At 33.4% G+C, this 14352-nt stretch overlaps 2 protein-coding genes across 6 annotated transcripts in view; both read left to right on the top strand.

Annotated features, from left to right (window-relative positions):
- The window catches only part of FRMD5 (FERM domain containing 5), a 415376-nt gene that overhangs the window by 30475 nt on the left and 370549 nt on the right, over positions 1–14352 (top strand). The window lies entirely within an intron of this gene.
- LOC141522127 (F-actin-capping protein subunit alpha-1-like) overlaps positions 1–14352 on the top strand; it is a 138472-nt gene that overhangs the window by 25866 nt on the left and 98254 nt on the right. The window lies entirely within an intron of this gene.

The following is a 14352-nucleotide window of genomic DNA, read 5'->3' as shown; positions in this document are numbered from 1 at the left end:
AAATTCAAAATCTTAATAATACTAGTTTGAATATCAAGTTCTAGAAATTTTAATTTTCTAATTTTCACATTTTATTTATGTTCATTATAACAGATCAGATATAGTTGAAAATGATCTTGAAGTAAAAGGATTCCTATTTCTATTTCATTTCTGTTCTTTGAAAATTTTTAAGAGCTTTACAAGAATGATAATTAAGCTTATTCCCATTATGATTATAGGGAAATTAAAGCACAGTCCAAGCCTCTTATAGTAATATTAGAATTTAGTTATCTATGTTTCATAATTTGACCTAAGATAAGAAGACATATTTTAAACAAATCATTTTCATAGAATCTCAGTTGAAAGAACTGAAAGGGGAAAACTGTGAATTGTCTCCATAACAAACCTAACAAGCAGATAACCAGATTTCACTTGAAGACTTCTATTAAGGGGGAATCCACTGCCTTTCAGAGCAGCCCACTTTGGGACTGTCCTAATTCTTAGGAAAAAAATTGTAATTATATATAGCTCAAACTTCTCTGCAACTTTCCTAAGTCTGCTCGCTGGGTCAAACAGAACAAATTTAATCTTTGCTTTCATTTGACAGTCCTTCAAATACCTGAGGGCTACTTTGTCAGTCTTCATCCCTTAAGTCTCCTCCAGTTCCTTCGCTCCTTCACCCAGTCCTTGTATGGCAGGATTCCAAATCCCCTTCCACCATTGTCTTCCTCTGGATGTACTCCAGCTTGTGTTAATGGCATTCTTAAAATGTGACACTCAGTATTCCATTACATTCTTGTACCACAGTTTGTTTAGTTATTCCTTAATCAATGGACATCTACTTCTTTGCTAATACAGATAGTGTTGCTATAAATATTTTGGTGTATGGAAACTTTCTATTTTTGACCTCCTTGGCAAATCTATGTAGCAGGAAGATTTCTGGGTTTGGACATTTTAATAACTTTGTTTTAGTATAATTCCAAATTGCTTTCAGATTGGTTTGACCAATTCAGTTTCACCAATAGAGTCTTTGTGTACTTGTGTTCCTTCAGTGTCCTCATTATTTTTATCTTTTGTTATCTTTGTCAATTTACTGCAGGTTGAGGAATAGATTCAGATTTTGGATTTTTTTCTCTTATTGTTAATGATCTGGAGCAATCTTTCATATGGTTATTAATAGTTCACAATTCCTTTGAGCATTGTTCATATCCTTTGACCATTTGTCCATTAGGAAATGGTTTTCGGTCACATATAGTTATGTTAGCTCCATATTTTGAAGAGTAGACCCTAACTGTGATAAGGAATTATTTAGCACAATAATATTTTATATTGAATCTAAAATTTTCTTTTTGTCTTGCTTTAATTTTTTTTCCAATTTTGACTTCTTTGTTGCTGCTATTTTGTACTTGTTTTTTGTCACCTGTCCTCAACTCCATCTCTTATGCATGTCATTTCAGAATCTGAATTCTTGGGCATCTTGTTGAACTATCTCAGTTTCTTTACATAAGTTCTCCTTTTCTTTGTGATCAGAGTCAATAATGAGTATATTTCTAGCACTTTGTTTTTGAGATCTTCCTAATAACCATCTTGTGTCAACTTCTCTTTTAAATGTCTTAGGTCATGGAAACTTTCTTTCATTTTTTCTAAGAGAACCAATGATATCACAGGGGATATCTTGATGTTTTCATGAATTGGATATAAGTGAGACAGAATTATACAAAGTTGTGAGCCTTATCTTCCAGAACTGATGAAGTCCAGGGACAAGACAGAAGTCAAGATATATGGTGATGACCTGGAATGCATTGGATGACCTTGGTGTCTGCAATGTTTGATCAAACTCTAAGCACCTCACAGCATCTACTTTAGCCACTTCATTGCCATTGGAATTCACCCTTTCTGCCAGAGGAAGTCCTCACATGGTTGGGGTAGACATTCCCCTAACTCACTAACAGGTTTGAGGCCTGTTCTCTTTTTTCTGACGTCTTTGCTTTTCCAAAATCTAGGGTATAAATCATACTATGTTCAACCTTCCTTACCTATTAATGAACATTAGGTTGGCATTATTATTATTACTTCTCAGAGTTCACATCATTTCCATTACACTTATCAAGTTACTCCTTAATATACATTTTTTTTTGCATTCTGAAATTCTATGCTGTCAGCAAGAAAAATCAAAATATATCAACTATACTATGAGAAATGACAAACCTGGAAAGACTCATATGAACTGTTATAAAGTGAAATGTGCAAAACTAGGAAAACATTGTACACAGTATATATATACACACACACACACACACACATATATATATATATATATATATATATATATATACACATATATATAATACAGTAATATTATAATGCAGATCAACTGTTCCAGGCAACTCTCTGTGACTCTCAAATTTCAGAGGAGAGGCTGGCCTGCATTATATAGCAAGTTTGGTCATCCAGGAATTGACTATATCAATGAAATTCCACGTTCTTATCTTAATTATAGTTCTTATTTAATAGGGTTCTTTTAAGATTCTTGCAAAATGCATTGCAAACTGTAAAAATGTGCAATAAATAGCAGCTATTTTTATTGTGCCCCAAACCAGATTCTTTTGTGTTCTATTAGATTTATAGATTTTTATACAGGTAAATTTTTTTCAAATATACAGTTGCCCTTTTTATTCCTTTGAAATGAGGGATTCCTTTCCTTTGCCATATTTGAAACCCCAAGAAGACATGTTGCTGGCTGCATGGTTAGAGTATATATTCTCAAGGAAAGATAAGATTCAGTTAATTGTTCCCTTGTCATGACTGTATTAAGATTCTTAACAGGGTTACATCTTTTTACCATATGGAGAAGGCCATGCAAATGATTAGAGATCATGAATGCACTTGCTATTGAGTGTATTTCATTAGTATGAACCAAATGAAATGTTGAGAGATGTCTTCACCTATTTCATCCTACTCTTATTTTCTTTCACATTCATCTAGTGGGAGGGGGTCAATTTTTATACTGTGTCCTCAGGATGGTACACCTTTATAGAATAACAAAACTGGTAGATCCTAGAAGAAGTTGTAGATCTTAGTCTGAGCAAGAGAAATCTCTCTTCTTAACTTTTTCTTCTCCCTTGTTTATCATTGCCCCTAATACTAATACTTCCTTCTTTTGTTCATCCTTATTCCCTTCCTGCCAGTGCTGACCCACTCCAGTTTCCTTGATCCCTATTTACTAATTTCTTTTGTTAAGTTTAGAAAGAGTAAAGCTGGGCTATTTCTCCACCTTCCATATGATTGTTGGCTAGAGGGAGGTAGAGGCAGGGACATGTAGCTTGTTTCATGTTGGAGTAGGAGGATAACAGTGATAGCACTCTTTGGTGGTCGTGATGAGTTTACCCCTCAATCCCAAACCCTCCCTGAATGGACTGACCAGGAAGCCAATGAGGTTGAAACTCAGGTGAGGAATGGAGTACAAAGGCTACCTGGAATCTGTAGATGGTTACATGAACATGAAACTTGCAAATACAGAAGAATATATGGATGGGGCATTGTCTGGACACCTTGATGAAGTTTTAATAAGGTGCAACAATGTCCTTTACATCAAAGCTGTCAAAAAAAGAGAAGAAAGATGGGGAAATGAGAGGGGTGGACTGGGGTGGGGTTCTTTTGTATATTTCTAGAAATAAAGATTTGTTTTTTAGTTTAAAAAAATAAGGCTTAAGAAAAAATTTCATAAGAAATCTAATATAATTTTTATGAATGGAAAATGTTTATGTTAAACTTGAGGAAATATCTGTTTAAATCATGTGAACATCTTGCTTAAATGAATTGTTCTTAGAAGGCAAAGTTTTTTTTCATTCAGGTTAATTTCAGTGTCTCTGAAAAATATTCTGTTACATTCTGAATTTCCTCCCTGTCCCAGATGTCATTTTTAACAGTATTTTTAGATTTCTAGTGCCAGGCACACATAACTTTTGTTATTTATTTCTAATTTTATCTCATATTCTGAAAATGCGATATGACTGTCTCAGAAGTGGAAATGTAGTTGTGATAGTGGAAAATTAATCAACAAACATTTATCAAATACTCTTGGAGAAACTGTTCTAGGCCAAAAGTGATAGAAATATATCACAAGATTTCAGTCCTCAAGGAGCTTATTATCTAATTTGAAGAGTAAGTAACATCTGAAAGCAAAAAAAAAAGTGGCTTTTTAATGGGGCGTGTGATTACTCTGTATTTAATACAATTGTTGTTGTTACCAAATAGTAAGGGAATAGAAAAATGAACTTGTCTTAGGGATAAGGAGTTTCTGGCAAGGAAACTCCTTAATCAATGAAATTTGAAAACTCAGCATATATTTGGTGCAACTGGGTGACTCAAGGATAAAGTCCTGGGCTTGAAGTAAGAACAGAAAGACCAGAATTCAAATGTGACTTCAGTTACTTACTAGTTTTTTAACCCAGGGCAAATCACTTAAGTGCTGCCTAAAACCGGAGATGGAAATGGGAAACTACTCCAGTATCTTTGCCAAGAAAACCCCATGGACATTTGTTTCACAGAGACAACAACCTCTGCAAATTATTGTCTTAGAAAATTGCCTTAGAATATACTTAGGAGTTAAATGACCTTGTCCAATCACAAAGCCAAGTAGGTGTCAGAGAGAAGTCTTGAAACTCAAACTTCCTGGATTCAAAACTAGTACTCCACTATGAAGATAGTAAATAAGTGGCAAATGAATGGTAAAGACATATGGGCATTTTGGGAAATTTGATGCTGTATTTATTACTTGTTGCAAAATAAAATAGCATATTCTAAATTTTTTGTTTATTTCCTTCTCTTAAGTTCAAAGGCATTTAAGAAATTGCTTTTCAATTTTGTTTTTAGTGTTCTAATAGACTATTAATGCCTTATAAATTTTTTTGCATTTACACCAAAATCATTTCATCACAACAATTTTTCTATCCTCAATTGAATCCTCCTTTGTAACAAAGAAAATCTTTAAGTAAAACCAACTGACATAGTGAAAGATCTTGTTATAATATTATGCATTCATAGTATCCTACCTTCTACTGAGAGGAGGGAAGAATATATCTTCATCAGTTCTCCAAGACTGGGATGGGTCACTTATTGTTAATAAGAACTCTTTAGCTTTTCTCTTTATTGCTTCTCAGTATAATTATATCAGTTTGTTGGATTTTATAATAGCCAATGTTTTCCTGAAAGGCTAAGTGTTCTCCATCAGTGTTTGACCAATTCAGTATTGAACTTGGAAAAAATGCAGAAAGTTTTGATATGACTGAATTTTTCTCCTGTAAATGCAGAAAACTAGAATGCTAAATCTTCCCTAAATTTTGGTAAAATTATTTCCTTTCAGGGTTGGTGAAGGTAAAATTAGTTTCACAGTTGTGGTTAGGTTTACTTTGTATTTGGAGCTTCTTTTTTTTAAGCATGTAAATAATTCAATAGTAAAAGTCTTAGAACTTTTGACTTAATTTATATTTTTAAGTACTTTATCTGTTCTGGGTATTATTCTTTACTAGGAAATAATTACTGATATACTAGAATTGGGGAGTAGTCAAAAGGACTTGAAGGGGCTCAAGTTTTAGGCCTGTGTGTCAGATATCCTGTGTGATCCTGGGCAGTTAATTCATTTACTCTCTATTGGTCTTATGTCTAAAATGGCAGTTATTGTACTTCTTTGCATCCTGGAGTATAATGGTGAGGATCAAATGAGAAAGAATTTTGTAAAATATAAAACCTCATATCAAAATGTTATTATCCTCCTTCCAATTATATAACCCCTTCATTGAATCCCCTGGGCAACCTTGGATAAGTAAACCCAGAGTTATTGTTTTTATCTTCCCAATAACTTCTGAAAATGTATAACAAAACCCAGTTACTTATATCAGCATGAAAAACCCGCCATCCTTTTCTGCAAATTTACATAAAATGCTTCAGTGACTTTCTTTTCTTCTTTTCTGACTTTTAAAAAGTCCTTCCACTGCAACATATATGCATATACAAGCAAATCAAATCCACATATCTAAAATATATATACCTTATTTTCCATCTTGAGTCTATCATCTCTCTCATGATGGAGATAGAGAGTTTATTAGCCCTCTGGAGCCATAGTTGGTTATTACATATATCAGTGTTCTTAAAGCCTTTTAGGATTTTTCTTTATAGTGTTTCAATCATTGTATAAATTGTTCTCTTGGGTCTGTTTAGTCTCACTCTGCATTAATTAGGCAAGTTTTCTACATTTCTTTGAATCCATCCTTTTGACCATGTAGTATATGGAATTTCAAATAACTTAAAAAACCTTTCATTGGGGCAGCTAGGTGGCGCAGTGGATAGAGCACCGGCCCTGGAGTCAGGAGTACCTGAGTTCAAATCTGGCCTCAGACACTTAATAATTACCTAGCTGTGTGGCCTTGGGCAAACCACTTAACCCCATTGCCTTGCAAAAAAAAACCCCAAAACCCTTTCATAAATGAATATTTGAAGTAGTCAATGATAATTTATTCTGGCAAGAATTGTGCAAGGCTATGGACTTGATAAGTTATATCATACTATTAAATATGATTTGGATTAGTTTGTTGAAAGTTTTATTTAATTATATATCAGCAAATTTCATTCACAGGTATTCAGAAATTGTGATTGATTGTTCATGGAATATTATTGCCTGTTTACAACTTAATTCAAGGGATCACTATAGGTGGAAGAGATTCTTTTTAAAAAAAATTATTTAAGGCAATGGGATTAAGTGACTTGCCCAAGGTCACACAGCAAGGAAATTTTTAAGTGTCTGAGGCCGGATTTGAACTCAGTTCCTCCAGACTCCAGGGCTGGTGTCTATCTACTGTGCCACCTAACTGTACTAGAAGAGATTCTTATTGGATAATTGAGATATTATAAATTTTGTTAGGAAGATAGTTGCCACTTGCACTTAGTACCAAATAAAGACATATATATATATATATATACTCTTCCATGTAGAAGAAATGGGGAACTAAAATAGTGTACTTTATTCTACTGAAAGAAGAGTTTGTACTTTACTTCCTGGAGATGCAGTAATTCTTTCATGTCATTAGAGTTCTATTTAGGAAAATCATCTACCTCTTCCAGGGAACCCTATGTGTATGATATCCTAGTGGGTTTTTTTTTACAGGAATTGATACAAATCAGTTTATTCTCTTTTAATCAGATAAGTCCTCATGGTAGCTTTTTTATTTATTTGTATAAGGTATGTGCAATTTTTATAATACTGTGCAGATCTGCTCAAAGACTAATAAAACTGCGCATACCCTTTGATTCAGAAACATTGCTGAACTATTACTACTACTAGGTCTGTACCCCAAAGAAATAACACACAAGAAAAGAAAAATATACACATGTACAAGAATATTCATAGCAATTCTTTTGGTAGTGGCAAAGAATTGGAAATTTAGGGGATGCCCATCAATTGGGAAATGGCTGAATGAATTGTGGTGTATGAACATAATAGAATACTATGGTGCTATAAGAAATAATGAGTAGGCAGATTTCAGAAAAACCTGGAAAGACTTACCTGCACTGATACTAAGTGAGGTAAGTAGAATCAGGAGAACATTTTATACCACAACAGCCCCATCATGTGATGATCAACTCTGATAGACACCTCTTCTCAGCCATACAGTGATAAAAGACAGTTCCAAAAGACCTGTGATGAAAAATACCATACATCAACCCTAGGAGACCAGCTATGGACAGTGCTATACCCCTCCAGAGGAATAAAAACAATAAAACAAACAAAAAAACCAAAACTGAACAGAATCTGAATGAACACTACATTCACTTTTAAATTTTTTTTCTCTTATGTATTTCTTTCCTATCTCATGCTTTCCTTTATTTTTCCTTGATCCTAATTCGCCATACCGAAACTGACTAATCCCTAAATATGTTAAACACAAATGTGTATGTACAATATTCACCTGATTGCTACTGAGGGGAGGGGGTGGGAAGGGAGGGTGGAAGGAAAAATTATGTAACTTAAAAATATGCATAAGCAAGTGGATGAATGTTGAAAAACTTTCATAATGTGTAATTGGAAAAAGAAAATAAAATGTCAATTAAAAAAAAGAAAAATGCCATCTGCAACCAGAGAAAGAACTATGGCTTCTGAATTCAGATCAAAACACTGTTTTCACCTTTTTAAATTTGTTTTTTGTTTTTTCCTTCTAGTACTTTTTCCCTTTTCCTGATTTTTCTTTCACAGAGTGACTAATATGGAAATATGTGTAACATGTTTGTACTTGTATATAACCTATATCAGATTACTTGCTATATTATAGAGTGAGGGGAAGAAAATGTGGGAGGGAGAAACTTTGTAGAAATTAATTTTAAAAATTACCTTTTCATATAATTGGGAAAATAAGTAATAAAAATACTAAAAAACAAAATAATCTGCAAATTATCAACAAATGGAAGCACAGTTTCTAGGCAAAAATTTCCCCACACAGAATGCCAAGAGCAAAGTATAAATAATAACAAATCCATGAATAGTTATTATGATGAACCTCTATGCAAAAGGGGACATGAAAAGACTTTCTTCTATACTAAGTGTCCATAAGGCTTTGTATCAAAAACTATTCCTAGATTATAAACTCAATGGTTAAAGATAAATGTAAATTTTAATTTGAAAAACTTTGAATCTCCTTTTCTTCTAGTTTTCCCATTTTCAGTCAGAATTGTCTCTTAAAGAATTAGACTTGATTTCTTTTTGTGCCATATTCTAGGGCCTTCAGTGAAATTAACCACCATGCAATGTGACATCACTTTTTCATTTGTTCTTACCAGTGAAGAGCTTATTCAATTTATTCATCTCTCTGCCAGAATTGTATGCAAATTAATACTTCCTCTCATGCCCATGACTTAATGAAAATTAGGCTATTTGTCTAAAAGAATTTGATGAATAGTCTTTTTTTTTTTAAAGACATTCATAGAGGTTGGTATTTGAGTTGGCCTAGGCATGGAATTTTAGAGACTTTGGGTGGGGCAACACTAATTTTATAGAGTAAAAATGTAGAACTATAGATTTAAAATAATCTGCAAGCTAGTTTTAGACAAGTTTTTTGATTATACTTGGGAATGCTGCATCATTTGCCAGGTTGTGAGGTAGGAAAGGAAGAAGAAAATATGTCTCTCATTATGCTTTTGGATAGGAAACCAGAAACAAGACGTTGGAATGAATCAAGAAGCTAGGTAGGGCTTGAGGGCACAGATGTCTCTTCTTTTTCCTTATGTTCAATTTTTCTATAAACAGTAAAATAGATGAGAATAATTCTAAAAGGAAAGAGCTGCTACTACCTCAGTCCCAGTAGCAGTTCATGTCTCTTTTCTGGTTATTACTTCATTTTGGTGTGAAATGGTTGTATTTATCTTAGTATAAAAGTTAAAGAAATACAAAAAGGTATCTGAAATTCCTAGAATAAAATAAGATGTCATCATTTAGCCTTTGATTTTACATCAAATTAGTGAAATAAAATTCTGACATGCTATTTAAATTTCAATGTGGCCAGCTGTTGAACTGAAAAGGTCAATCTTCATCATATCTTTACCCTGAGCAAATATATTTGATGTGGTAGTTGAGAACATGAGATCAGAATCAAGCTATAAAAAAATGCTCAGTAAAGGAAATCAATTGTCTAATCAGGCATATGATTTGAATGTAGTTTGAAGGGTCCTTGAGTTTTCCTTTTTTAAAGACTTGAAATCAGGAATATGCAATTGATACATGACTCATGCAGATCTGATTGAAGTTCCCAGCATTTTACCCCTCTTTTAACTCCTGAATTGAGCTCTTTCATTTTCTTCTCTATTTTGGATTCTAGTGAGAGGAACTGACAGTAATTTAAAATGAAATTAGACTGTATTTGCATATTGTAGAGCTAAGGCCATTTTGGATTTAGCATTTATGATGTAAATTACTTAGCTGAATTCTGGGAGCTTACATTTCAACACTTATGTTGGCTTTCTGGTGTAAATATACCTATTCAGGTCTCTGAATAATCATTGCTAAGTGTCGGATTCTTTCCTGTTAGTGTGTGTCCTAACATAAACATTGGTCATAACAACCCGTTTATCTTTTAAAAATAGCTTCTGCTGAGACTTCTAATTTAATTCATACATGGGGTAGATGAAGCTATGGCCTATATTATATATGAATATACATTATAAAAATTATTTATATATTAATATAGTTAATTGTCCTTCTACTTCAAAAATCCTAGCATAAGACACTTAAAAACAAGGATGCTTATGGTTCCTTTTGTTGTTATGCTTAACAGCCTACTGTAATATTAGCTTTCTGCATTTTCTGAATGGGGCAGATAATACAGTTTTACTGACTTAAGGTATAGTAAACAAAGGTTTAAACATATATTTTTTAAAGGAAAATACTTCTGAAGAAAGTAACTTGGCAGTGCTGCTTTCAGGACCTCAGTGATTTAGAAATACATGAGACCTTTAATATAATCAAATAATATTCAGTCATTTTCTAATAAGTAACTCAGAAATCTCAGTATTTATTACAAATGTGGAAATGTTACAGACATCACAGCTACAAAAATAAAATATTTACTTACACTGATGGATAACTTTTGAACTCTTGGTGAGCTAGAGAAGTTAAATGTTAAAGAATGATTTACCTTGCTCATTGCAAATTCTTCAAATATATTTTGTTTTAGTAAATATTCCTCAATTACATTGAATTTTTAACAGTTTTTAAAATATTTTGACTTTCAAATTCTCCCTTTCCCTTGAGAAGGCAATATACATGAAGTCATGCAAAAAAATAGTTCCATATTAACCATGTTACAAAAGAAAACACACAAACCAGAAAAATAAAGTGAAAAAAATATACTTCAATCTGCATTCAAATTTTGTCAGTTTTTTTTCTCTTGAAGTGGATAAAATTTTTCATTGTGGGTCCTTTGAAATTATCTTGGATCATTGTCTTGATCAGAGTAGCTGTACGATGTTTTCTTGGTTCTGCTCACTTCTTTGTATTAGCTCATATAAGACTTCCAGGCTTTATGAAACTAACCTGCTCATCTTCTATTATAGCACAATATTAGTCTATCAGAAGTATATTTATAACACAACTTGTTCAGCTATTATCCAATTTATGGACATTCTCCTTATTTTCCAGTTCTTTGCCACCACAGATTTGCTATAAATATATATTTTTTACAAATAAGCCCTTTTCCTTTTTCTTTGCTCTCTTTGGTACAAAATCATTGTCCAAAAGCAAAATTCTTTATCGATTTATTTCATATCATTTTGTTACAAAGGCAAGGAGGCAGGAGATAAGCAGTTTTGGAGATATCAAATAGAGTTTAATAAGTACTTAAAATATTTAAAGAAAAATAATATTAAATATGTTTATTAAAAAACATAAATTCCAGTTAGATTAGAAAGTTTTAAATGCTAGTATGAAGAAATTCTTTTTATCTTAGGGCAATAGGAATACATCAAAGATTTTAAACAAAGGGGTGACTTAGTCAGAATTGGCTTTTGGTGGCAGTTGTATAAAAATGGATTGATGGGAGGAGTACTGGCTTTGGAGTCGGAGATCAGGGGTTCAAATCTGACCTCAGATACTTGACCCTAACTCTATGACCCTGAGCAAGTCACTTAAAATTGATTGCCTCACAACTAGGGCCATCTCCAGCCATCCTGATTCCTATCTGTCCACTGGATCCAGATGACTCTGGAGGAGAAGGTGAGACTGGTGACTTAATACAACATCCCCTCACTCAAATCCAATTCACATACTTGTCATGGCATCACCTCCTTGATGTCAAGGTCTTCGAGAATGGTCAAACATCAAATCTATAAAATTAGGCAGCTGATTGGATAGGAAGTAGTGGAAAAATAAGGGAGAGGAAAGAATCAAGTGTAACTGACATTGTAAGCCTCTTAGAAGGATTTCCTCAACAAGAAGAAAAAAGTAAGGAGAGATATGTTTAGCAGGGACTATGAAGAACCTTGTTTTGAATTGTTATTTCATTTCTAATTTGGTGTATCACTTCCACGTCTTTCACTCTTAGAAAATTGTTCTCTACTCCAGGAGTAGAGTTTTGGGTTTTTTTTTTTTTTGTTTTCTTTTTTTGGGTTAGACTGACTGGTCTTAATTTGCTCATTTTCAGTCCTCCAAAGCACTTCTCCACTGTCTCCAGTGATGCTGTCCTAAGTGTATTACTCCATTATTTCCAGTTCACTTGTATGTATTGTCTTCTTCCATTAGAATGTCACAATCTTGAGACATCGAGGACTGTCTTATGTACTTTTATTTGTATCCTTAGCACTTGGTACTTAATTATGTTTTTTTAATTTATTTTTATAAGAGATATTATTTGAGTTTTACATTTTTCCCCCAATCTTGCTTCCTTCCCCCCCTCCCCCCCCACAGAAAGCACTCTGTCAGTCTTTACTTTGTTTCCATGTTGTACCTTGTTCCAAATTGGGTGTGATAAGAGAGAAATCATATCCTTAAAGAGAAGAGAAGTCTAAGAGGTAACAAGGTCAGAAAATAATCTATCTGTTTTTTTTTTCTAAATTAAAGGGAATAGTCCTTGCACTTTGTTCAAACTCCACAGCTCCTTACCTGGATACAGATGGTCCTTCAAGGTTGAACATCACTTCCATGTTGCTGTTAGGGTGTGCAAGTGTTTTTCTGGTTCTGCTCATCTCACTCAGCATCAGTTCATGCAAATCCCTCAAGGTCTCCCTGAAATCCCGTCCTTCCTGATTTCTAATAGAACAATAGTATTCCATGACATACATATACCACAGTTTGCTAAGCCATTCCCCAATTGAAGGACATTTACTGGATTTCCAATTCTTTACCACCACAAACAGGGCTGCTATAAATATTTTTGTACAAGTAATGTTTTTACCCTTTTTCCTCAACTCTTCAGGGTATAGACCCAATAGTGGTATTGCACATTTTTGTTGCCCTTTGGGCATAGTTCCAAATAGCTCTCCAGAAGGGTTGGATGAGTTCACAGCTCCACCAACAGTGTAATAATGTTCCAGATTTCCCACATCCCTTCCAACAATGATCATTATCCTTCCTGGTCATACTGGCCAATCTGAGAGGTGTGAGGTGGTACCTCAGAGAAGCTTTAATTTGCATTTCTCTAATAATTAATGATTTAGAGCATTTTTTCATATGGCTATAGATTACTTTGATCTCCTCATCTGTAAATTGCCTTTGCATATCCTTTGACCATTTGTCAATTGGGGAATGGCTTTTTGTTTTAAAAATATGTCTCAGTTCTCTGTATATTTTAGAAATGAGTCCTTTGTCAGAATCATTAGTTGTAAAGATTGTTTCCCAATTTACTACATTTCTTTTGATCTTGGTTACATTGGTTTTATCTGTGCAAAAGCTTTTTAATTTAATGTAATCGAAATCATCTAATTGGTTTTTGGTGATATTCTCCAACTCTTCCTTGGTCGTATACTGTTCCCCTTTCCATAGATCTGACAGGTAGACTAGTCCTTGATCTTCTAATTTGCTTATAGTATTGTTTTTTATGTCTATGTCCTGTAACCATTTGAATCTTATCTTGGTAAAGGGTGTGAAGTGTTGGTCTAATCTAAGTTTCTTCCATACTAACTTTCAATTTTTCCAGCAATTTTTATCAAAGAGGGAGTTTTTATCCCAATGGCCAGACACTTTGGGTTTATCAAACAGCAGATTACTATAATCATCTCCTGCTTTTACACCTAGTCTATTCCACTGGTCCACCACTCTATTTCTTAGCCAATACCAAACAGTTTTGGTGACTGATGCTTTATAATATAATTTTAGATCGGGTAGGGCTAAGCCACCTTCTTTTGCACTTTTTTTTCATTAAGCTCCTGGCAATTCTTGACTTTTTATTTCTCCATATGAATTTACTTACAATTTTTTCTAACTCGTTAAAGTAATTTTTTGGAATTTTGATTGGTAGGGCACTAAACAGATAGTTTAATTTTGGTAGAATTGTCATTTTTATTATATTAGCTCTCCCTATCCATGAGCAGTTGATATTTGCCCAGTTGTTTAAATCTAATTTAATTTGTGTGAGAAATGTTTTATAAGTGTTTTCAAAAAGATTCTGAGTCTGTCTTGGCAAATAGACTCCCAAATATTTTATATTGTCTGAGGTTACTTTGAATGGGATTTCTCTTTCTAGCTCTTCCTGCTGTTTCTTGCTAGACATATATAGAAAAGTTGAGGATTTATGAGGGTTTATTTTATAACCTGCAACTTTGCTAAAATTGCTAATTGTTTCCAGTAGATTTTTAGATGATTTCTTGGGATTTTCTAGGTAGAGCATCATGTCATCT

Source organism: Macrotis lagotis, chromosome 4, assembly GCF_037893015.1.
Source record: "Macrotis lagotis isolate mMagLag1 chromosome 4, bilby.v1.9.chrom.fasta, whole genome shotgun sequence".
NCBI lineage: Eukaryota > Metazoa > Chordata > Mammalia > Peramelemorphia > Peramelidae > Macrotis > Macrotis lagotis.
Note: the sequence above shows the minus strand (reverse complement) of the source record. Positions and strands in the feature narration are given on the sequence as shown.